Genomic DNA, 24,680 nt, shown 5'->3' with positions numbered 1-24,680 from the left:
GGATGCTTGTTTCCGTTCTGGGAAGGACATGGCTTTTGTAGTTCGGACTGGACTGTTCCCATGGGGCACAGGGTCAGCGCTGATTTGCATATCGCCATTGTCTAACCCAGGGTGGGTTGGAGTGGAAAAACGATGGATTTAGGCCCAGATCTTTGGACTGGGGTGAATGTGTGACATTGATCCACATTCTGTCCATCATTGTTGTGTTTGCAGTTACCGCTCTAAGTGTACTGGGGATGCTCAGACGTGAGTCCCAGGCACTCCACACCACTGGAATCAAGCTAGCCGGGCTGAAGAGAGGTGTTACCTCGAAACCGGGCCGGTCCTCGGATGCTTGTTTCCGTTCTGGGAAGGACATGGCTTTTGTAGTTCGGACTGGACTGTTCCCATGGGGCACAGGGTCAGCGCTGATTTGCATATCGCCATTGTCTAACCCAGGGTGGTGTGGAGTGGAAAAACGATGGATTTAGGCCCAGATCTTTGGACTGGGGTGAATGTGTGACATTGATCCACATTCTGTCCATCATTGTTGTGTTTGCAGTTACCGCTCTAAGTGTACTGGGGATGCTCAGACGTGAGTCCCAGGCACTCCACACCACTGGAATCAAGCTAGCCGGGCTGAAGAGAGGTGTTACCTCGAAACCGGGCCGGTCCTCGGATGCTTGTTTCCGTTCTGGGAAGGACATGGCTTTTGTAGTTCGGACTGGACTGTTCCCATGGGGCACAGGGTCAGTGCTGATTTGCATATCGCCATTGTCTAACCCAGGGTGGTGTGGAGTGGAAAAACGATGGATTTAGGCCCAGATCTTTGGACTGGGGTGAATGTGTGACATTGATCCACATTCTGTCCATCATTGTTGTGTTTGCAGTTACCGCTCTAAGTGTACTGGGGATGCTCAGACGTGAGTCCCAGGCACTCCACACCACTGGAATCAAGCTAGCCGGGCTGAAGAGAGGTGTTACCTCGAAACCGGGCCGGTCCTCGGATGCTTGTTTCCATTCTGGGAAGGACATGGCTTTTGTAGTTCGGACTGGACTGTTCCCATGGGGCACAGGGTCAGCGCTGATTTGCATATCGCCATTGTCTAACCCAGGGTGGTGTGGAGTGGAAAAACGATGGATTTAGGCCCAGATCTTTGGACTGGGGTGAATGTGTGACATTGATCCACATTCTGTCCATCATTGTTGTGTTTGCAGTTACCGCTCTAAGTGTACTGGGGATGCTCAGACGTGAGTCCCAGGCACTCCACACCACTGGAATCAAGCTAGCCGGGCTGAAGAGAGGTGTTACCTCGAAACCAGGCCGGTCCTCGGATGCTTGTTTCCGTTCTGGGAAGGACATGGCTTTTGTAGTTCGGACTGGACTGTTCCCATGGGGCACAGGGTCAGCGCTGATTTGCATATCGCCATTGTCTAACCCAGGGTGGTGTGGAGTGGAAAAACGATGGATTTAGGCCCAGATCTTTGGACTGGGGTGAATGTGTGACATTGATCCACATTCTGTCCATCATTGTTGTGTTTGCAGTTACCGCTCTAAGTGTACTGGGGATGCTCAGACGTGAGTCCCAGGCACTCCACACCACTGGAATCAAGCTAGCCGGGCTGAAGAGAGGTGTTACCTCGAAACCGGGCCGGTCCTCGGATGCTTGTTTCCGTTCTGGGAAGGACATGGCTTTTGGAGTTCGGACTGGACTGTTCCCATGGGGCACAGGGTCAGCGCTGATTTGCATATCGCCATTGTCTAACCCAGGGTGGTGTGGAGTGGAAAAACGATAGATTTAGGCCCAGATCTTTGGACTGGGGTGAATGTGTGACATTGATCCACATTCTGTCCATCATTGTTGTGTTTGCAGTTACCGCTCTAAGTGTACTGGGGATGCTCAGACGTGAGTCCCAGGCACTCCACACCACTGGAATCAAGCTAGCCGGGCTGAAGAGAGGTGTTACCTCGAAACCGGGCCGGTCCTCGGATGCTTGTTTCCGTTCTGGGAAGGACATGGCTTTTGTAGTTCGGACTGGACTGTTCCCATGGGGCACAGGGTCAGCGCTGATTTGCATATCGCCATTGTCTAACCCAGGGTGGTGTGGAGTGGAAAAACGATGGATTTAGGCCCAGATCTTTGGACTGGGGTGAATGTGTGACATTGATCCACATTCTGTCCATCATTGTTGTGTTTGCAGTTACCGCTCTAAGTGTACTGGGGATGCTCAGACGTGAGTCCCAGGCACTCCACACCACTGGAATCAAGCTAGCCGGGCTGAAGAGAGGTGTTACCTCGAAACCGGGCCGGTCCTCGGATGCTTGTTTCCGTTCTGGGAAGGACATGGCTTTTGTAGTTCGGACTGGACTGTTCCCATGGGGCACAGGGTCAGCGCTGATTTGCATATCGCCATTGTCTAACCCAGGGTGGTGTGGAGTGGAAAAACGATGGATTTAGGCCCAGATCTTTGGACTGGGGTGAATGTGTGACATTGATCCACATTCTGTCCATCATTGTTGTGTTTGCAGTTACCGCTCTAAGTGTACTGGGGATGCTCAGACGTGAGTCCCAGGCACTCCACACCACTGGAATCAAGCTAGCCGGGCTGAAGAGAGGTGTTACCTCGAAACCGGGCCGGTCCTCGGATGCTTGTTTCCGTTCTGGGAAGGACATGGCTTTTGTAGTTCGGACTGGACTGTTCCCATGGGGCACAGGGTCAGCGCTGATTTGCATATCGCCATTGTCTAACCCAGGGTGGTGTGGAGTGGAAAAACGATGGATTTAGGCCCAGATCTTTGGACTGGGGTGAATGTGTGACATTGATCCACATTCTGTCCATCATTGTTGTGTTTGCAGTTACCGCTCTAAGTGTACTGGGGATGCTCAGACGTGAGTCCCAGGCACTCCACACCACTGGAATCAAGCTAGCCGGGCTGAAGAGAGGTGTTACCTCGAAACCGGGCCGGTCCTCGGATGCTTGTTTCCGTTCTGGGAAGGACATGGCTTTTGTAGTTCGGACTGGACTGTTCCCATGGGGCACAGGGTCAGCGCTGATTTGCATATCGCCATTGTCTAACCCAGGGTGGTGTGGAGTGGAAAAACGATGGATTTAGGCCCAGATCTTTGGACTGGGGTGAATGTGTGACATTGATCCACATTCTGTCCATCATTGTTGTGTTTGCAGTTACCGCTCTAAGTGTACTGGGGATGCTCAGACGTGAGTCCCAGGCACTCCACACCACTGGAATCAAGCTAGCCGGGCTGAAGAGAGGTGTTACCTCGAAACCGGGCCGGTCCTCGGATGCTTGTTTCCGTTCTGGGAAGGACATGGCTTTTGGAGTTCGGACTGGACTGTTCCCATGGGGCACAGGGTCAGCGCTGATTCGCATATCGCCATTGTCTAACCCAGGGTGGTGTGGAGTGGAAAAACGATGGATTTAGTCCCAGATCTTTGGACTGGGGTGAATGTGTGACATTGATCCACATTCTGTCCATCATTGTTGTGTTTGCAGTTACCGCTCTAAGTGTACTGGGGATGCTCAGACGTGAGTCCCAGGCACTCCACACCACTGGAATCAAGCTAGCCGGGCTGAAGAGAGGTGTTACCTCGAAACCGGGCCGGTCCTCGGATGCTTGTTTCCGTTCTGGGAAGGACATGGCTTTTGTAGTTCGGACTGGACTGTTCCCATGGGGCACAGGGTCAGCGCTGATTTGCATATCGCCATTGTCTAACCCAGGGTGGTGTGGAGTGGAAAAACGATGGATTTAGGCCCAGATCTTTGGACTGGGGTGAATGTGTGACATTGATCCACATTCTGTCCATCATTGTTGTGTTTGCAGTTACCGCTCTAAGTGTACTGGGGATGCTCAGACGTGAGTCCCAGGCACTCCACACCACTGGAATCAAGCTAGCCGGGCTGAAGAGAGGTGTTACCTCGAAACCGGGCCGGTCCTCGGATGCTTGTTTCCGTTCTGGGAAGGACATGGCTTTTGTAGTTCGGACTGGACTGTTCCCATGGGGCACAGGGTCAGCGCTGATTTGCATATCGCCATTGTCTAACCCAGGGTGGTGTGGAGTGGAAAAACGATGGATTTAGGCCCAGATCTTTGGACTGGGGTGAATGTGTGACATTGATCCACATTCTGTCCATCATTGTTGTGTTTGCAGTTACCGCTCTAAGTGTACTGGGGATGCTCAGACGTGAGTCCCAGGCACTCCACACCACTGGAATCAAGCTAGCCGGGCTGAAGAGAGGTGTTACCTCGAAACCGGGCCGGTCCTCGGATGCTTGTTTCCGTTCTGGGAAGGACATGGCTTTTGTAGTTCGGACTGGACTGTTCCCATGGGGCACAGGGTCAGTGCTGATTTGCATATCGCCATTGTCTAACCCAGGGTGGTGTGGAGTGGAAAAACGATGGATTTAGGCCCAGATCTTTGGACTGGGGTGAATGTGTGACATTGATCCACATTCTGTCCATCATTGTTGTGTTTGCAGTTACCGCTCTAAGTGTACTGGGGATGCTCAGACGTGAGTCCCAGGCACTCCACACCACTGGAATCAAGCTAGCCGGGCTGAAGAGAGGTGTTACCTCGAAACCGGGCCGGTCCTCGGATGCTTGTTTCCGTTCTGGGAAGGACATGGCTTTTGTAGTTCGGACTGTACTGTTCCCATGGGGCACAGGGTCAGCGCTGATTTGCATATCGCCATTGTCTAACCCAGGGTGGTGTGGAGTGGAAAAACGATGGATTTAGGCCCAGATCTTTGGACTGGGGTGAATGTGTGACATTGATCCACATTCTGTCCATCATTGTTGTGTTTGCAGTTACCGCTCTAAGTGTACTGGGGATGCTCAGACGTGAGTCCCAGGCACTCCACACCACTGGAATCAAGCTAGCCGGGCTGAAGAGAGGTGTTACCTCGAAACCGGGCCGGTCCTCGGATGCTTGTTTCCGTTCTGGGAAGGACATGGCTTTTGTAGTTCGGACTGGACTGTTCCCATGGGGCACAGGGTCAGCGCTGATTTGCATATCGCCATTGTCTAACCCAGGGTGGTGTGGAGTGGAAAAACGATGGATTTAGGCCCAGATCTTTGGACTGGGGTGAATGTGTGACATTGATCCACATTCTGTCCATCATTGTTGTGTTTGCAGTTACCGCTCTAAGTGTACTGGGGATGCTCAGACGTGAGTCCCAGGCACTCCACACCACTGGAATCAAGCTAGCCGGGCTGAAGAGAGGTGTTACCTCGAAACCGGGCCGGTCCTCGGATGCTTGTTTCCGTTCTGGGAAGGACATGGCTTTTGGAGTTCGGACTGGACTGTTCCCATGGGGCACAGGGTCAGTGCTGATTTGCATATCGCCATTGTCTAACCCAGGGTGGTGTGGAGTGGAAAAACGATGGATTTAGGCCCAGATCTTTGGACTGGGGTGAATGTGTGACATTGATCCACATTCTGTCCATCATTGTTGTGTTTGCAGTTACCGCTCTAAGTGTACTGGGGATGCTCAGACGTGAGTCCCAGGCACTCCACACCACTGGAATCAAGCTAGCCGGGCTGAAGAGAGGTGTTACCTCGAAACCGGGCCGGTCCTCGGATGCTTGTTTCCGTTCTGGGAAGGACATGGCTTTTGTAGTTCGGACTGGACTGTTCCCATGGGGCACAGGGTCAGCGCTGATTTGCATATCGCCATTGTCTAACCCAGGGTGGTGTGGAGTGGAAAAACGATGGATTTAGGCCCAGATCTTTGGACTGGGGTGAATGTGTGACATTGATCCACATTCTGTCCATCATTGTTGTGTTTGCAGTTACCGCTCTAAGTGTACTGAGGATGCTCAGACGTGAGTCCCAGGCACTCCACACCACTGGAATCAAGCTAGCCGGGCTGAAGAGAGGTGTTACCTCGAAACCGGGCCGGTCCTCGGATGCTTGTTTCCGTTCTGGGAAGGACATGGCTTTTGTAGTTCGGACTGGACTGTTCCCATGGGGCACAGGGTCAGCGCTGATTTGCATATCGCCATTGTCTAACCCAGGGTGGTGTGGAGTGGAAAAACGATGGATTTAGGCCCAGATCTTTGGACTGGGGTGAATGTGTGACATTAATCCACATTCTGTCCATCATTGTTGTGTTTGCAGTTACCGCTCTAAGTGTACTGGGGATGCTCAGACGTGAGTCCCAGGCACTCCACACCACTGGAATCAAGCTAGCCGGGCTGAAGAGAGGTGTTACCTCGAAACCGGGCCGGTCCTCGGATGCTTGTTTCCGTTCTGGGAAGGACATGGCTTTTGGAGTTCGGACTGGACTGTTCCCATGGGGCACAGGGTCAGCGCTGATTTGCATATCGCCATTGTCTAACCCAGGGTGGTGTGGAGTGGAAAAACGATGGATTTAGGCCCAGATCTTTGGACTGGGGTGAATGTGTGACATTGATCCACATTCTGTCCATCATTGTTGTGTTTGCAGTTACCGCTCTAAGTGTACTGGGGATGCTCAGACGTGAGTCCCAGGCACTCCACACCACTGGAATCAAGCTAGCCGGGCTGAAGAGAGGTGTTACCTCGAAACCGGGCCGGTCCTCGGATGCTTGTTTCCGTTCTGGGAAGGACATGGCTTTTGTAGTTCGGACTGGACTGTTCCCATGGGGCACAGGGTCAGCGCTGATTTGCATATCGCCATTGTCTAACCCAGGGTGGTGTGGAGTGGAAAAACGATGGATTTAGGCCCAGATCTTTGGACTGGGGTGAATGTGTGACATTGATCCACATTCTGTCCATCATTGTTGTGTTTGCAGTTACCGCTCTAAGTGTACTGGGGATGCTCAGATGTGAGTCCCAGGCACTCCACACCACTGGAATCAAGCTAGCCGGGCTGAAGAGAGGTGTTACCTCGAAACCGGGCCGGTCCTCGGATGCTTGTTTCCGTTCTGGGAAGGACATGGCTTTTGTAGTTTGGACTGGACTGTTCCCATGGGGCACAGGGTCAGCGCTGATTTGCATATCGCCATTGTCTAACCCAGGGTGGTGTGGAGTGGAAAAACGATTGATTTAGGCCCAGATCTTTGGACTGGGGTGAATGTGTGACATTGATCCACATTCTGTCCATCATTGTTGTGTTTGCAGTTATCGCTCTAAGTGTACTGGGGATGCTCAGACGTGAGTCCCAGGCACTCCACACCACTGGAATCAAGCTAGCCGGGCTGAAGAGAGGTGTTACCTCGAAACCGGGCCGGTCCTCGGATGCTTGTTTCCGTTCTGGGAAGGACATGGCTTTTGTAGTTCGGACTGGACTGTTCCCATGGGGCACAGGGTCAGCGCTGATTTGCATATCGCCATTGTCTAACCCAGGGTGGTGTGGAGTGGAAAAACGATGGATTTAGGCCCAGATCTTTGGACTGGGGTGAATGTGTGACATTGATCCACATTCTGTCCATCATTGTTGTGTTTGCAGTTACCGCTCTAAGTGTACTGGGGATGCTCAGACGTGAGTCCCAGGCACTCCACACCACTGGAATCAAGCTAGCCGGGCTGAAGAGAGGTGTTACCTCGAAACCGGGCCGGTCCTCGGATGCTTGTTTCCGTTCTGGAAAGGACATGGCTTTTGTAGTTCGGACTGGACTGTTCCCATGGGGCACAGGGTCAGCGCTGATTTGCATATCGCCATTGTCTAACCCAGGGTGGTGTGGAGTGGAAAAACGATGGATTTAGGCCCAGATCTTTGGACTGGGGTGAATGTGTGACATTGATCCACATTCTGTCCATCATTGTTGTGTTTGCAGTTACCGCTCTAAGTGTACTGGGGATGCTCAGACGTGAGTCCCAGGCACTCCACACCACTGGAATCAAGCTAGCCGGGCTGAAGAGAGGTGTTACCTCGAAACCGGGCCGGTCCTCGGATGCTTGTTTCCGTTCTGGGAAGGACATGGCTTTTGTAGTTCGGACTGGACTGTTCCCATGGGGCACAGGGTCAGCGCTGATTTGCATATCGCCATTGTCTAACCCAGGGTGGTGTGGAGTGGAAAAACGATGGATTTAGGCCCAGATCTTTGGACTGGGGTGAATGTGTGACATTGATCCACATTCTGTCCATCATTGTTGTGTTTGCAGTTACCGCTCTAAGTGTACTGGGGATGCTCAGACGTGAGTCCCAGGCACTCCACACCACTGGAATCAAGCTAGCCGGGCTGAAGAGAGGTGTTACCTCGAAACCGGGCCGGTCCTCGGATGCTTGTTTCCGTTCTGGGAAGGACATGGCTTTTGTAGTTCGGACTGGACTGTTCCCATGGGGCACAGGGTCAGCGCTGATTTGCATATCGCCATTGTCTAACCCAGGGTGGTGTGGAGTGGAAAAACGATGGATTTAGGCCCAGATCTTTGGACTGGGGTGAATGTGTGACATTGATCCACATTCTGTCCATCATTGTTGTGTTTGCAATTGTAATAATGTGATCACTGGTAATACGATAATCATCCATAGTCTGGTAAACCAATAACACTCAGGTACAATGGTGATTGTAACACCACTAATGTCATTTACACAATAAAGTATCCATGCGGGCTACTTTATGTAGGAAAAACTTTGCGCAAGATTAAAATCAGGATCACTGAACATAAGAGTACCATCCGTACTAAAAGCATTAAATTACACTTTGCCAAACACTGGACAGAACATCAGCACACGAACGCACAGTTAAAATTCATGATTCTAGAATTGGTACCCTAAAAACAGGTTTTGACAACAGCAGGGCATTAGCACAAAGAGAAGGGCGGTGGACTAAATTTTTACAGACCCTCCTGCTGAGGGGTTTGAATGACCAAATTGAAATGCTATGTTTCTTATGAGTATTTACAAGATTTTCATACTGTGAATGTTAAGTTCATGTTGGCTAGCATGTTTCTGTCACAGTGATATTGAATTAGTGTGACTGTACTTTTGGCTATGATGCTCTCGTTTTCTTTATTCCCAGACTGTAAATATGTAACTTTTTAGGCAATTCCGTTTTCTCACAAACACATGGTGTTGGCTTTTTTCAGTTTAGTGAGTATTCTCTTGACCACTCACGTTCTTCCACAAGTACAGCATGACAGCTGTCTCAGAGGTTCACTCCTTTTTATCTCTTTTGATGAAAACAGGTATTAGGGCCGTTTTCATATTCTTCCTTCAAACAAATGTTTTAATCGCTTTCATCTGGTCAGACAGCATAATAGCAAGAACATCAGCTCTAATGAGCAGGATGGCAATTTATATTGTTATCAACTATGCATTTGTTGCATTATTGTTGCAAGCAGAAGATGCCTGTGAGTCAATAGTCAGTTCACAATCGTTCATAACGGATACGATTGGGTTGTTGACAATTTCATTGTTCCAGAACAGTGTGACTGTTTTTCAGCACACGTGTGCGGTTGAGTCAGCTAATTTTTAACACTACTGACACATGTGATTTTGTTTCGTGGGTTTCAGTATTCAAGGATCAAAATGGTCAAGTTCACCCAACTACACTCCAAGATGGCGAACGAGTGCAATGAGGGCTAGTCCTGTTTTTAGCTTTGTGACACGATCACGTGTCGGCTACAACAGCATTTTCTAGTGGAACCGGCGAGCAAAATGCTTTACTACCACTCGCGTTTGTAGTCGAGCGCAGGAGCAGCGATTCTATTAGCGCTTAATAATCTACAGCATTGGTAAGTATGCCGACTTAAATTATGCGCAAACAAAGTGTGAAGTTATGCTTCTGGGGATTTTAGTAACAAGAATAATTGCTTATAGGGAGGATTTCGGTACCAGCGCGTATCGCATGGTCAACAGGAGAACACAAGTTGATTGTTTATCGTCAATGAAGTGGTTGACTCATTTTCGTAAATGCTTGAAATTGATTGGAGTTGAGTGTTCCCAACATCTCAAGATTGTTCCGGTTATGAACGTTTTACTGAGAATAAATATCGAAGTGTTCCACGATCTTGGAACATGCTGTCAAATTGAATATTACAATCTTTTAACAGCTTTGGACGAAGTGTGGGGAGTGTTAACCGCGAGAGGAGTATGGCACCGTGCGACATTGTTTCTTAGTAAGTTCATACACTTTCAGCTTGGGGGTACTAACATTAGTTTCTTCACAGAACATTAAGATTTACATGCAGTTTTCTTCTTTGTTAAACAGTTTATTCAGTTTCAACAATTGGTATTGGCCACATACTAAGTATCTGCATTCTACGGCCAAGGAGTAAGTTGCAGCCATCTATATTACCATTCTCTAGATGTCGGTAACTTGTCTATATGCACTCTTAACTAGGACTGTTACGCATGAACTAACAAAACATCTTTGCTTATTTTATTTTCTCACTAAACTTAGGATTGATAAACATGGTGCAGGGGTCAGGCATAAGGATTTCCTTTTCAATTCACAGATTTCCTTGGCATTGCCTTTGCAAGATACATATGAGGTCTTTTTGATTTCTTATTGGTCTCTGGCCTTGCATGACGCTGCTCAGCAGTTTTTTTGTACATGAAGTGTTTTGACTAAATATTCATTACTGTTTCTTTATTTTCAACAGTGGCCCCTGAAGAAGGGATTTTTTACATCCCGAAATGCATTGGGCATAGTCGTGATATTTAGGTTTTCCCCAAAAAATTGTTTTTGTAATGAAAGAGACATTGATTTTGCAAAATACTGTGGTTTGAAGTACTTAATGTTTTTAAGTAAAGCTGTTATTATTTTGTATGCGACTAGAATTTGGACATACAAGAGATACAATTGAAATACAAGTAGATTAACTGAAATTTGTGTTTAATTTTTTGTTTGAGCTTGTACGATTTATTAAGCTAAGAATTTGAAATGATAATACATTAACACTGCTGTCCACCCAGCAACCTGGTGGTTTTCCCCGGATGTTTTTATGGTATGTAATTGGCATCACCGCCCCATACGAGTTAACGCCTTAGGTGAGTTTGACACCCTTAAGGCTCAGTTACGATTGTGATAACCACAGATTCTATTCACACTATAGCACCCATCTCGAAGGGCAAGTATGGGTGACATAGGAGTAGCGTGGATGGGACAAGTATGCGCTTAACAATTCCCATATATGTTTCTTTTACAGATGGATAGGAAACATTACGGAACAGGATGAGAGATAAGTGATCTTCTTATCTTTTTGTACGAATGAAGCTTTCTGCCATCTAATACTAAAAAATAGGAGATTCCTGGATAAATAACACCAGGGAGGAAAAATCATTTGCCCTGAAGAAAGTCCAGGCCCTGTATAGGAAATTTTTTGAGGACTGAAAAATGTCAGCACTAGGGTCATAGGACCATTACTTCCTTGTGACCCCCCCTTTTTAAATTTTTAATATCCTCCACTGGGTTCGCAAATAAAGGGATACCTGGAACCATAGGAGGATTTTTTATCTTTAAACCCCCTGGCCGTTTACTCTTAAGTGTTCCCTGAAACATGGTTGAGCCCATATGTTTTTTGAAAGCAAGGAAAAAAAACGCACCGGGTTATTTGCACATGTTTAAACCACACAAGTGAACGCTAAATAATAAAGTCAAATACTAATAAAGTTTTTTATAAAAATATATTTTTATTTTGTTTTATTTTGATTATAAACTTTTCTCATTTTTTATATAGACATTTGTAAATAGATATTTTGTTAAACATTACACAATGCATTCTTATTCGTTTAGACACAATTATATACAAGTTTATGCATTGCAGATCAAGACGTGATAATGATAAGTCACTTCTTTGAATACAGAACCAATTCCCCTTCAACGCGTTTCGGCGATTTGCCTTCCTCAGGAATTCTGTATTTACACGTTCATACTGTCTATTAGATGGTAATTGCTCCAAATGGGTTATTTGGTATAAGTTGTGGCTGCGCCTCTTTAAACTGCTCACATAGATGAAGGTAAGAGCTACAAACAGCTGCTGTATTTTCTGCTAGCGATACTTGGAGGAGCCTATGTTTCTGTCACAAATCTGAGAGTTCTCAAGGTAATCTGTCCGGCTTACATTTCTAATCAATTGCTGCTTCCGTTTAAATCTTTACGAAAATCGGAGATCTTGTACTTTTCTGCGCGATACTCTCTTCGGTAGTATTCACCGAAGAGAGTATCGCCCAGAAGAGTTTTCTTATCGGCAATATTAATCATATCAGGTTGTACTCCATTTTGGAATGCACACTTTCGCTGAGACTGCGCCATCGCGAAATGAATGACTAACCGGAGATCAGAAAAGTACAAGATCTCCGATTTTCATAAAGATTTAAACGGAAGTTCTGGGCGTAAATCCATCGTTTTTTGCTCACCATGCTATTCCAGTTTAGACCCAGCCATATGCAAATCAGCCTTGACCCTGTGCCCAATGGGAACAGTCCAGCCCGAACTGCCAGGCCCTCCCTGGCTAGCTTAACTCCAGTGGCATGGAGAGCACAGGACCCACGTCTGGGCTTACTCGTCCCACTTGGGGCGACAAATGTAAAAAGAACAATTGATGGACACTGCACCACTGGATACAAGCTAGACTGGTTGATATGGGGTGATGCCCCGAAACCGGTCCCAGGATGCTTGTTTCTGGTCCAGGGAGAATCTGGCTCGGCATTTCAGGCTGGACTGTTCCCATGAGGGACAGGGTCAAGACTGATTTCACTATGACTGAGTCCAAAGTGGGGTGGTGTGGTGAGCAAAAGAATGGATTAAATTCAGATCTTTGTGACTAGGGGTGAATGTTTGCATTGTTCAGCCTTCGGTCCACCATTTGTTCCTTTTGCATTTGTCACCCTAAGTGGGATGGGTATGCCCAGACGTGGGTCCCATGCTCATTGCACCACTGGATTCAAACCAGTCCCAGGGTGCTTGTTTCTGCTCCAGGGAGGACCTGGCTTGGCAGTTCGGGCTGGACTGTTCCCATAAGGGACAGGGTCAAGACTGATTTGTATATGGCTGGGTCCAAACTGGGGTGGCGCCATGAGCAAAAGAACAATGAATTAAACTGAGATCTTTGTGAATGGGGTGAATGTATGCATTTTTCAGCATTTCATCCATCATTTGTTAACTTAACTGTGCTCTTGTTGTGCCACGGAGGTGGTGGCCCTCGCATCAGAAGGGAGCCTAAACATTGACAATAAACAGGCTAACCTTCCCATTGAGGTACAAAAGAGCCAGAAAACGACAAAGAGAGAAAGATGAAGGTGTGCAGACCACTGGTGGTGTTGTAACAGGGCACGGATATGTTATCAGACTTTTGACAGCTCTTATTGGAGAAGAAGAGAAGCCTTGCAGCCATAGATGCAAAAATAGATTCACTCACCTAAAGACTTCAGCAAACAGCAGACACGGCTTGATGTGGCAGAGAGCAGAATCTTATATATAAAAGATGAGGCAGCAATGCAGGTTAACAACCAAAAAGAAATACAAATAATACTGGTGAAAAGTAAACTCAAGTTGCAAGATTTGGAAGCACACTATCCGAGGAGTAATATTCATATAGCAGGCCTACCTGAATTTTTAACACAATGGCAGAGGGGAATATGTGGAAAATCCCACAAAAGCATAATAGGCATGCAGCTGAGTAGGGCAGTCCCTTAGAGCACCGATCAACTGTCATGGAATAAAAATGGTCAATTTGACTCCTGATTGTGAGGCGACAGGTTAGTCACATGATGCCATGTTGACTGCCATGGGACACCAGAAGGATCTGCCTTCCATTCCTGGTCAAAGTAGCCAAGAGGTCAGATGAGAAACATGACTCGGGGCGTGAACTAATGGGAAGACAAATGTGAGCGTATAAGCTAGCCAGATGTGCTCTTAGCTTGATCATCAGGCTACTCCTAATAAAGTATATAGTTTCTGGAAACTCTGTTACTATAGGCATGTTTATATATGTATATTGGCATTTCTATGACCATACCTAGCATGTTTGCAAAGTTATGCTCAACAATTGCTGTGCAAACATTATGGTAAATGTTGTCATACTGTTATTATATTGTTATAAGGGATATTGTCTTCGAGATGATGGGCCTCGATGTGGGTGCAGGATTATGGTTGTTTCAGTTACATCAGCAGTCCACAATGCTAGCGGGCATGATACTCCTAAACACAGGGCTTGGTGGCACATCAATGCAAACTGGATCCCCCTGGTCAGATAGGAAGATGAAAGGTACTAAAATAACATTCATGACTTGGAATGTCAGTTTGATTAATAATGAAAGGAAAGCGCAGTGGGTGATATCATTTATAAATAGACACACGGGGCCTAGTGCTTCTGTAGAAGATACATTTAGATGTTGAAGCTCCAAATCATTCTGCTAAAAAATGGGCCACATATAGACACTTCTTGGCCTAATCTACATATCTTAGAGGGGTTGCCCAGTAATAGAAAAAGGCACACAATTTAGGCTCAATACGTTTGAATCAGATGATGATGGTGCTGCATTATGATAAAGGAGAGGCTTGGGGGACCGCAAATGGCTATTATTAACAAATACCGCCCCATCCATGAGAACACGGAATGCCTAAATTACATCACACAAACACCAAATTAGTGCCATGTACAATCCTATGCGGATGTGACTTCAATTGAATAATAAATCCAGCACTGGATAATCCCTACACTGGGCATATTAGACACAAACAATCACTGAACACTCTCAAAATGCAGCACACTTAGAAAGAGCAAAATACAAGGAGAAATAAAGATATTTCTCCTTTTTGTGCCTCTCCTGGGAAGGCATTTTGATGCATCCCCAGGTCTACACTTGTTAGTAAATCTGACTATGCAACATAATATGTGGGTGGATGTGTGGAAACACCCACTCTCAACCCATGGAACTCCATCCCAGCACAGAGTAATGCAAAGTAACCACTTGTGCCGCCTTGTGTTACTCCAGATTTACCAAGCCATTCAGGGCCACACAAGGTGGCTTTGTGTAGCTTGGTAAATCCTGCATAAGGCTTGTGCTGCCCTTGCCTCATCTTGCATTATGTAAGTGCAACACAAGCCTTTGATAAATCTGGACCTAAATGCTAAACAGACGACATTCAGAGATGCAGCAGAAAGGGAGGTCAAATTGTTAGGGAAGTCCACAGCAGCTAGGAGGCATGGCGAGGTTGAAAAGCTTGACCACCCCCGGCCGGAATGATTTGTGAATGGGTTACCCAACTTGAAACAAGCAAAATCTTAAATCGCTCAAGGAGTACTACTCTGATTTGTACACAGCTAAGACTGTATTAAACATCAAGATATGAACAATTATTTGGAAAGGGCAACTCCAGCCTAGTTAGAAAGAGGACAACGAGAACCACCGTGCTCTCCTCTAACAATAGAGAAATTTAGGGGGAGGGGTCATCTGAACTATGAAAAATGGGTCGGCACCTGACAGTAATCGCTTACTAGCTGAAATGTTATAAATAAGTTTCTGAGCTGTCCCCCTATTTACTAGAAGTATATAATGAGGCCACTCAGCAGGGTGACTACCCCATCCCTCAGAGAGGCAATCGTGATAACTCTTCTTAAACACGCATATCTCCCATGCAATGTGGCTCTTATAAGCTGCTATCACTAATATATGGGCATGTTTGTTGCAATCTGGAACCTCCTGTTACTTCTTGGCCTGGTATGCCAGGACCAGTCTGGGTTAATTCGGGGCAGGTAGACTATTAATAATCTGCACACATTATTTTCAATCACACACTAGATTGATCCCGAAATACCAGAGGTGACAGTCTTTCTGGATGCTGCCAAGGTGTTTGCTTCAAACTAAAAGCCCTTCTTAATGGCAGGGATAGAGCATATGGCCATGGATACATCTCTGGTAAATTGAATAAAACATGTATATACTTAAGTAAATAAAATGGACAAATGACCACACCAACTTCTATATGTAGAGATACACACCAGTAATGCCCCTTGTCGCATATCCTGTTTGCACTGGCTTGTATGCTCAGAGAACATGACTATTGTTAGATTTTGGGTTCTCTAGTTGGCATAGGTAAGTACCTGTGACAAATAGGGACCCTTGCGTCTAGTCAGGGTAAGGGGGTACACTCCTAAAATAACCTCTTCTCACCCCCTTAGTAGCTTGGCACGAGCAGACAGGCTTATCTCAGAGACAGTGTGTAAAGCATTTGTTAATACATACAGTAATCAAGTGACAACACTACAGATGGACACCACACAAGTTGTATATAAAAAATAAGTATTCTTTTATATAGATTTATCACAAAATCACACACGACAAAAATCTACAATACTATACTTAAAATGGAAGAATTAGCTTAGTTCTCTTTAGATCTTAAAATGTGACACTTTGAGTCAATGTACCTTAAGATGCTTAACGCTTCTACAACAAAAGTGTTGCAGGGATGGTGATGCAGTAGCTCCTTACAAGCAAAGACAGTGATGCGTTGAAGATCCTGTGCAAAGAAACAAATATGGCATCTTCTTCTTCATGTGACACGCTCCTCGGATGTTCCGAGATGTCTCGACTCGATGCGATAGCTGTAGCGGCAACACCCTTGTCCAGTGATGCGACGACAGCGGCTTTGGCAGCGACACTCTTCTCCGACGATGCGAGACGCTCCAGCTCGATGTGACAACTGCAGCGGCGACACCCTTGTTCAGTGATGCAACGACAGCGGCTGCAGCGGCGGCACGCTTCTCCGTGGATGCGAGGTGCTTCTGCTTCTGCGATGCGACAGCTACATCGGTGACACCCTTGTTCAGTGATGCAACAGCTGCGGCTGCGGAGGTGACACGCTTCTTTGATGTTGCGATACGTTTCTTGTGATACGGTGCAATGCAACAGCTACAGCGGTGACACCCTTGTTCAGTGATGCGACGGCAGCAGCTACGACGGTGACACACTTCTTCTTCGTGAGTCGAGCTTCCAGTTCCTTGTGACACGCAGTCCCTCAGAAGGCCCAAAACAGCTGCAGGCACTTCCAAAGAACTCTTGGGGAGCTGGTAGTTGAAGTCTGTTGTCCCTGAGACTTCAGCAGGAGGCAAGCTCTTCTCCCAAGCCCTTGGAGATCCTTCACAAGTTGAATAAAGCACACACAAAGTTCCTTTCTCCTTTCTTTGTCAGTCAGGCAACCACTGCAGGCCAATACCCCAAGCAGCACTTCAGCTTAGGAATAGTCTCTCCTCAGTCTCTCTGGTTCCACTCCTCGGCAAAGGTTTCTTCTTGTTTCCCACAGTGATTTAAAGTTCTGGGGTTTGGGCCCCCATTTTTATACACAGTTTCTCTTTGTTCTCTGAGGCAGAGAGGCCTTTGCTTAGTCCAAACCAGTTCTGGTCAGTCCTGGAGCACTCTGTTTACATGACTCCTTCTTTCCTTTCACAGTGCAGGGCAGAGACATCAGACGCACCACAGGAGATGGAGCCAACATTGTGGAGGGAAGGGACAGCCCTAGTCAGGTCCCAGGTGCAACTCCTCCCTCCCATCTAGATGCAGATCTCTTTTTTCACCACTGGGTTAACTCACCCTGTCTACTGGAATCCCCCAGCCCCTGTCACTCAAACCCCAGACAAGGAATACACAACCTAGCAGAGGCAGGCTTGGATAGTTAGACAAGAAAGTACCTACTTTCTCAGAGTGGTATTTTCAAAAATAGAATGTTAAAACCAACTTCACCAAAAGATGTATTTTATCATTCTGGGGTCAGGCATACTAAAATCGAATTTCTACCTATTTCCCAGAGTCAGTTAGGATTATAAGGTGTAATAATCTAACTGCCCATTCTGGCCTATGGGGAATAGGTAGCCTTGCAATAGTAAACAACGAAAATGCCTGTAATTCACTATTAGGACATGCCACACACATCAGGGCATGTCCTACCTTTTACCTACAATGCACCCTGCCTTCGGGCCTACCATAGGGGTGACTAATATGCAGAAAAGGGAAGGTTTAGGGACTGGCAAGTGGGTGCACTTGCCCAGTCCGCATGGCAGTACCAGACTGCACACAGGCTCTGCAATGGCAAGCCTTAGACACACTTTTACAGGCTGCTTCTGTGGGTGGCACAACCAGTGCTGCAAGATCACCAGCAGCATTTGGATTTACAAGCCCTGAGCACTCTCAGTGAACTGTACTAGGGTCTGCCAAGTAAACCAAATCAGCCAATCATGGAGTCACTAATCCATACATCAGTTTTACCATAGGGAGAGCATATGCACTTTAGCACTGATCAGCAGTGGTAAAGTGCCCAGAGTCATAAAACAGCTAACAACAGGTCAGACAAAATACAGGAGGAAGGCAAAAAGTTCAGGGATGAGCTTGCAAAAAGGGCCAAGTCCAACACAACCCCCTTCCAGACAAAACTCAGGGGAGACCAATCACTACCTTGATGGGCTTCTCTGCTTTGGGCGATAGAACATGGACCTGGCCCGCAACAGCAGGGGCATATTCCAGTTCTATGCCAATTTTAACCCATTTCACTTCCTCTGTCCATACTCTCAGGCTCCACCAAGCTTACCCATGGGGAACCCTTCTCCTCACCTGTGGACACCATCTGTGCAGCACCTAACCTTGTGTCCCGACAGACAGACAGCAAGCCACAGTTGCCACTGACGGTAGTCAGTGATGAGACCCAGGCTTATGCCTCTCAGGGCTCTCAAACCTCTGTGGCATCAGAGAGCGGGGGGCAGTAGCCCCAGGTGCTTGTCTCTCTTTGTCCACTCTCCCTCCTGTCAGGTCAGGTATGACATCCTGACACTGACCCACCAGCCCCAGGCCTCTACCCGGCGAATGGACAAGAGACTGGGGTGGGCTCTCCCACACCTGGTCCTCCTCCTTGGGGCTTTGTACCCTCCCACCTAGAGCAGTACCCCCTTCCAGAATTGTCAGGGCACTTGTGGTAGGTGTCCTGCACAATTCACCCACCAGATCAGGGGTTCTATCCTGCAACTGGGCTTCCAGGTCAGGGGAGACACCCTGATTCTGGCCCTTCAACCGATGGTCTAAACCCTCCAGTTGAACCGGGGTCAGAGGTGAGGACTCCCCCCCTTCCAGAGTGCTGTATCCTCCCTCCTGGAGTGGTACCCCTAGAAGCTACAATGGTCAGGACACTGATTACAGCTGCCCCTTCCTCCAGGTCAGACAACACCTGAACCTGGCTTCCCAACCCAGGGACCAATCCCGGTGGTTGAACACTTACCTGGCAAACCAGGACTTTCAGGGGAATGCATATACCCTCCCCGAGGGTGACACATAACTTATGTGTCGTGTGACAGTCTGCCTGGTGCAGATCTCCCGACCCCGGTCCATCTGACAGTGCGTGAAGATCCCCCAGGACAGAAGTGGTGTCAATATGGTCACTCCTTGGGGACTCAGCCCTTCTGGGTGGCCCCCGACCCACTGGTCCTCCCACTGGGGACTCTTTCCCCTTCTCACCCCTCAATCTGGACTTCTGCACTCTCCACTTAGGAGTGGCACTGCCAGACACCAGAACTGATGGAGGTCTGATTACAGACACTCCCAACTCATCAGACACTAGGTGATCCCCCTCAATGGGCGGCCCCTTAGGACAGACTATGCTCCCCACCTGTTGTTCCCTTAAAGAAGCATCCAGGCTCTGAGACTGAAGTTGGGCACTATCGGGACATAACCCATTCTCACTCCTTCCCCTTAAAGACAGGACGTGAGGCCCTACACCCCTCTCACTACAACAGGACCTAGCTGGGCTACTCTGAGCCACTCTCACCAAGTTGGGTTGGAAGAACCTGAGCCACTCCTCTTAGGATCACTCCCCAATGCCTCTCCTGACCCCCTGGAATCCACCACAAGGTCTGCCTCCAATGTGAGCTCACTGGGGTCAGATAACTTACTCTTCAACAGGTGTTGGCATAGCTCTGGAAAATAGGGACTTACAATATGCTCTCCCACAATTGGATTACACGGCCCCCTACAAGGGTTAACCAAATTATCCTTCACCTCACCATCCTGTGCCTCGCACACGTACTCCACACCACTATCCGGATATTGGCAAGACAGTATTCGACTGTCTCTGTCATTCAACCCACACTCTTCTGGGCGGTCTTCACACTCACACATCAGGACTTCAACCATGGGGAAACCCCTCTCCCTGCACCTCTCATCTAGAGTCAGTAGAGTGTCCCTTCCAACACTAGGACTATGAACCCCTGTGCCATTTCTTCAATCCACCTCAGGGACACTGTGCATCACTGGAGCTACCTCACATCCTAGAACTCCTGGTGTATGTCAACCCCCTCCTTCAAGTCAGGCGCCACATCTCTGGGTGTATGTACTACTCCACCATCACTAGAAAACTGAATTTTGCTGCCACCATCTGAGCTGAACTCCACCTCCAACTCAGCAAAGCTGAATCTCTGAGCTACACACATTTCTTGTGGCTGGGCTGAGACACTCATGGCCTCAAGCCTTTCGAGCTCTAAATCAAGCTCCCTCATTCTCAATTCATGCTCCATTTGCATTCTTTTTTGGGTCTAGGGCGAATTTCCTATTCTCTAACTCCAGTTGTCCACTCAACTTGAGCTTGGCCAGCTCCATTTCATGCATCCTACACCTCTCTCTGTCCCCTGGGGAAAGACCTTTAGCAGAAACACTGCTACCTGCTGGGGAAGGTGCTTTCCTCCCTCCTGGGCCCAATGACCCTTCCAGCTGCCTTACATTGTAGCATTCCAGTTTCTCCTCTTCCAAATCAAAATCAACAGATGCTATGGATTCTGCTTTCTCCATGATGGTCAAACTTGGCAAAACTAGAAAATCCCAGGAAACAGAAATCTACCAAAAGTATGAGGTCGCGTTTTGGTCCGCACTCACTAGTAGTGTTAACTAATCACTGTACATGAGTCACAAATGCAAGTCCAGAATCCTCACCGCTGACCACCAATGTTAAATTTGGCAGTCTCTAGTAGGCATAGGTAGGTACCTGTGACAAATAGGGACCCTTGCGTCTAATCAGGGTAAGGGGGTACACTCCTAAAATAACCCCTGCTAACCCTCTTGGTAGCTTGGCACGAGCAGGCAGGCTTATCTCAGAGGCAGTGTATAAAGCATTTGTGAACACATACAGTAATCAAGTGACAACATACAGATGGACACCACACAAGTTGTACATTAAAAATAAGTATTCTTTTATATAGATTTAACACAAGACCACAAAACGACAAAAAACGACAATACTGTACTTAAAATGGTAGAATTAGCTTAGTTCTCTTTAGATCTTAAAATGTGACACTTTGAGTCAATGTACCTTAAGATGCGTAACGCTTCTACAAAGAAAGTGTTGCAGGGATGGTGATGCGGTAGTGCCTTACACGCAAAGACGGTGATGCGTTGAAGATCCGGTGCAAAGAAACAAAGATGGTGTCTTTTTCTTGATGTAACACGCTCCTCCGATGTTGCGAGATGTCTCGACTCGAGTCGACAGCTGCAGCGGCGACACCCTTGTCCAGTGATGCGACGACAGGGGCTTTGGCAGCAACACTCTTCTCCGACGATGCGAGACGCTTCGGCTCGACGCGACAACTGCAGCAGTGACACCCTTGTTCAGTGATGCGACGACAGCGGCTGCGGCGGCGGCACACTTCTCCATGGATGCGAGGTGCTTCTGCGATGCAATGCGACAGCTACAGCGGTGACACCCTTGTTCAGTGATGCAACGGCACTGGCTGCGGCGGCGACACACTTCTTCGAACTTGCGAGGCGTTTCTTGTGATGCGGTGCAATGCGACAGCTACAGCGGCAACGCCCTTGTTCAGTGATGCGACGGCAGCGGCAACGACACGCTTTTTCTTTGTGAGTTGTGATTCCAGCTCCTTGCGACACGCAGTCCCTCAGAAGGACCAAAACAGCTGCAGGCACTTCCAAAGAACTCTTGGGGAGCTGGTGGTTGAAGTAAGTTGTCCCTGAGACTTCAGCAGGAGGCAAGCTCTTCTCTCAAGCCCTTGGAGATCCTTCACAAGTTGAATAAAGCACACACAAAGTTCCTTTCTCCTTTCTTTGGCAGTCAGGCACCCACTGCAGGCCAATCCCCCAAGCAGCATTTCAGCTTAGGGATAGTCTCTCCTCAGTCTCTCTTGTTCCGCTCCTCAGCAAAGGTTTCTTCTTATTTCCCAAAGTGATCTAAAGTTCTGGGGTTTGGGTCCCCTCTTTTATACACAGTTTATCTTTGTTCTCTGAAGGCAGAGAGGCCTTTGCCTAGTCCAAACCAGTTCTGGTCAGTCCTGGAGCACTCTGTTTACATGACTCCTTTCCTTTCACGGTGCAGGGCAGAGGCATCAGACGCACCACAGGAGGTGGTGCCAGCATTGTGGATGGAAGGCACAGCCCTATTCAGGTCCCAGGTGCAACTCCTCACTCCCATCTAGATGCAGATCTCTCTATTCACCACTGGGCTGACTCACCCTGTCTCCTGGGATCCCCCAGCCCCTGTCACTCAAACCCCAGACAAGGAATACACAACCTAGCAGAGGCAGGCTTGGATAATTAGACAAGAAAATAGTGGTATTTTCAAACACAGAATGTTAAAACCAACTTCACTAAAAGATGTATTTTATCATTCTGAGTCCAGGCATACTAAACTCGAATTTCTACCTAGTTCCCTAAATTAGTTAGGATTATAAAATGTAATAATCTAACTGCCCATTCTGGCCTATGGGAAATATGGTAGCCTTGCAATAGTGAAAAACGAAAATGGCTGTAATTCACTATTAGGACATGCCACACACATCAGGGCATGTCCTACCTTTTACCTACAAAGCGCCCCACCCTTGGGCCTACCATAGGGGTGACTAATATGCAGAAAAGGGACGGTTTAGGGCCTGGCAAGTGGGTGCACTTGCCCAGTGAGCATTGCAGTACCAGACTGCACACAGGCTCTGCAATGGCAAGCATTAGACAGCCTTTTACAGGCTGCTTCTGTGGGTTGGACAACCAGTGCTGCAAGTCCACCAGCAGCATTTGGATTTACAATCCCTGGGAACTCTTGGTGCACTGTACTAGGGTCTGAAAAGTAAAGCAAATCAGCCAATCATGGAGTCACTAATCCATGCATCAATTTTACCATAGGGAGAGCATATGCACTTTAGCAATGATCAGCAGTGGTAAAGTGCCCATAGTCATAAAACAGCCAACAACAGGTCAGAAAAAATACAGGAGGAAGGCAAAAAGTTCAAGGATGACCCTGTAGAAAGGGGCCACGTCCAACAACTATTGTAAAGGTATACATTTTGGCCCTCAGAAAACATTAATCTCGATGTATGTGGATGATATTCTGCTATTGGTACCAGTTGCGGAGTGCCTTTCACAGCTCCTGATTTATGCACCTGACAGCTGCTACTGTATGTGCTCAGGAGGAGCAGTAAAAGGTGGCTGAAATCAGCCCTTAATTCTCCCTCTGCTTGGTCAAACTACTCTTCGTATTTCAGCAGAGCTCAGGAAGATGAGGGCCCTTCTTCCGTTGATTCAGTGACACATTGAGCTCCAGGAAGGAGGTAGGAAGCCTTGTTTTGTGCCCTGGTCCACAGCCTCTTTCTTTTCCAGGTGCAATCTATATAGCCTATGGGAAGGAAAGGGAGAGGGACAATCAGAGATTGTCAATTAGCACATTGGAAAGGTGACAGCAGCAGTTCAGTACCTGTGCTTATAGCCCAATGCTGTTTTTTTGTCTTAATTGGGGCTTTCAACATTCCAATGCTCTAATCTAAATTCAATATGATGTATTGTGCATCTTGTGATAGAATTTGTTACATTTTCCCCATCGTGCATGTTTCCCTTTCAATTGACTTGCTGTTATTCATTATGTTTTGCTCTGATGTTTCTGGAATATAACTACCATGGTGTTGGCAGCAGCTGGACCAGCACTTTCTTTGGGCAGGGCCAGATTTGCTTTTAAATGCTTTGCATTTTTAATTGCCTTTCTAACATTCATAATACAGTCTTTTTTTCTGTTTTTGTCAAGGACACCACACATCCTACAATTTATTATTGACAGATTAGAATTATGAAAAGCTGAATCAGTTTATGCGATTTTAAATTCTGATGGCAGTTCTTTTGATAGCACTTACCTACTCTATCTGATCTTAATGTGCTCTGCATCTTGGAGTTCCGATAGCCGGGAACACCAAGATTGCGCCAACCCTCGACCGGCAAACGAGGAAGTCGACGGTCGAGAGACGTCTAGCAGCGACAAGATGACATCACCCTGGAAGGCAGGGAGCGAGGAGAATACGAAGATGGCGGGCTTGGAAAGGTGATTCGTTGGAGAGAAGAGCTGCAGAGACGACGAGCTCATTGGAGAAGAATGCCAAGAAGCGTGACGGACGGAGGAAGCTGAGAACTCCCGGAGAGAAGACCCGACCGAGGGAGGAGCCCAGGAGAAAATCCAGAGGAGACTAGAGGACGAAGAAACAGCCAGGGAGACCGAGACTTCCACACCCCAAGTCACCTGTGTATCCAGACGTCCAAGAGAAAGCCAGGATGCCGTGATACCCCTTGCTATGGTCCTCGAAGACCGTAGACCTAGGCTAGTGCCTTTGTTAAAGTATTGGAGGAAATTGACAGGGAGGGATTGAAGGGGGATACGGCATGATGGAGGGCACGGTCAAAAAGTAATTCTTCACTTCCTTTTTCCCTCACACACTGGTGACAGCTTGCACAGGTGAATGGTGTAAAAGCTGCGCTTTAAAACAGAAGGACTGAGCAGTTATTTATCTTTGGT

The sequence above is a fragment of the Lissotriton helveticus genome, chromosome 8 (assembly GCF_964261635.1).
Source record: "Lissotriton helveticus chromosome 8, aLisHel1.1, whole genome shotgun sequence".
NCBI lineage: Eukaryota > Metazoa > Chordata > Amphibia > Caudata > Salamandridae > Lissotriton > Lissotriton helveticus.
Note: the sequence above shows the minus strand (reverse complement) of the source record.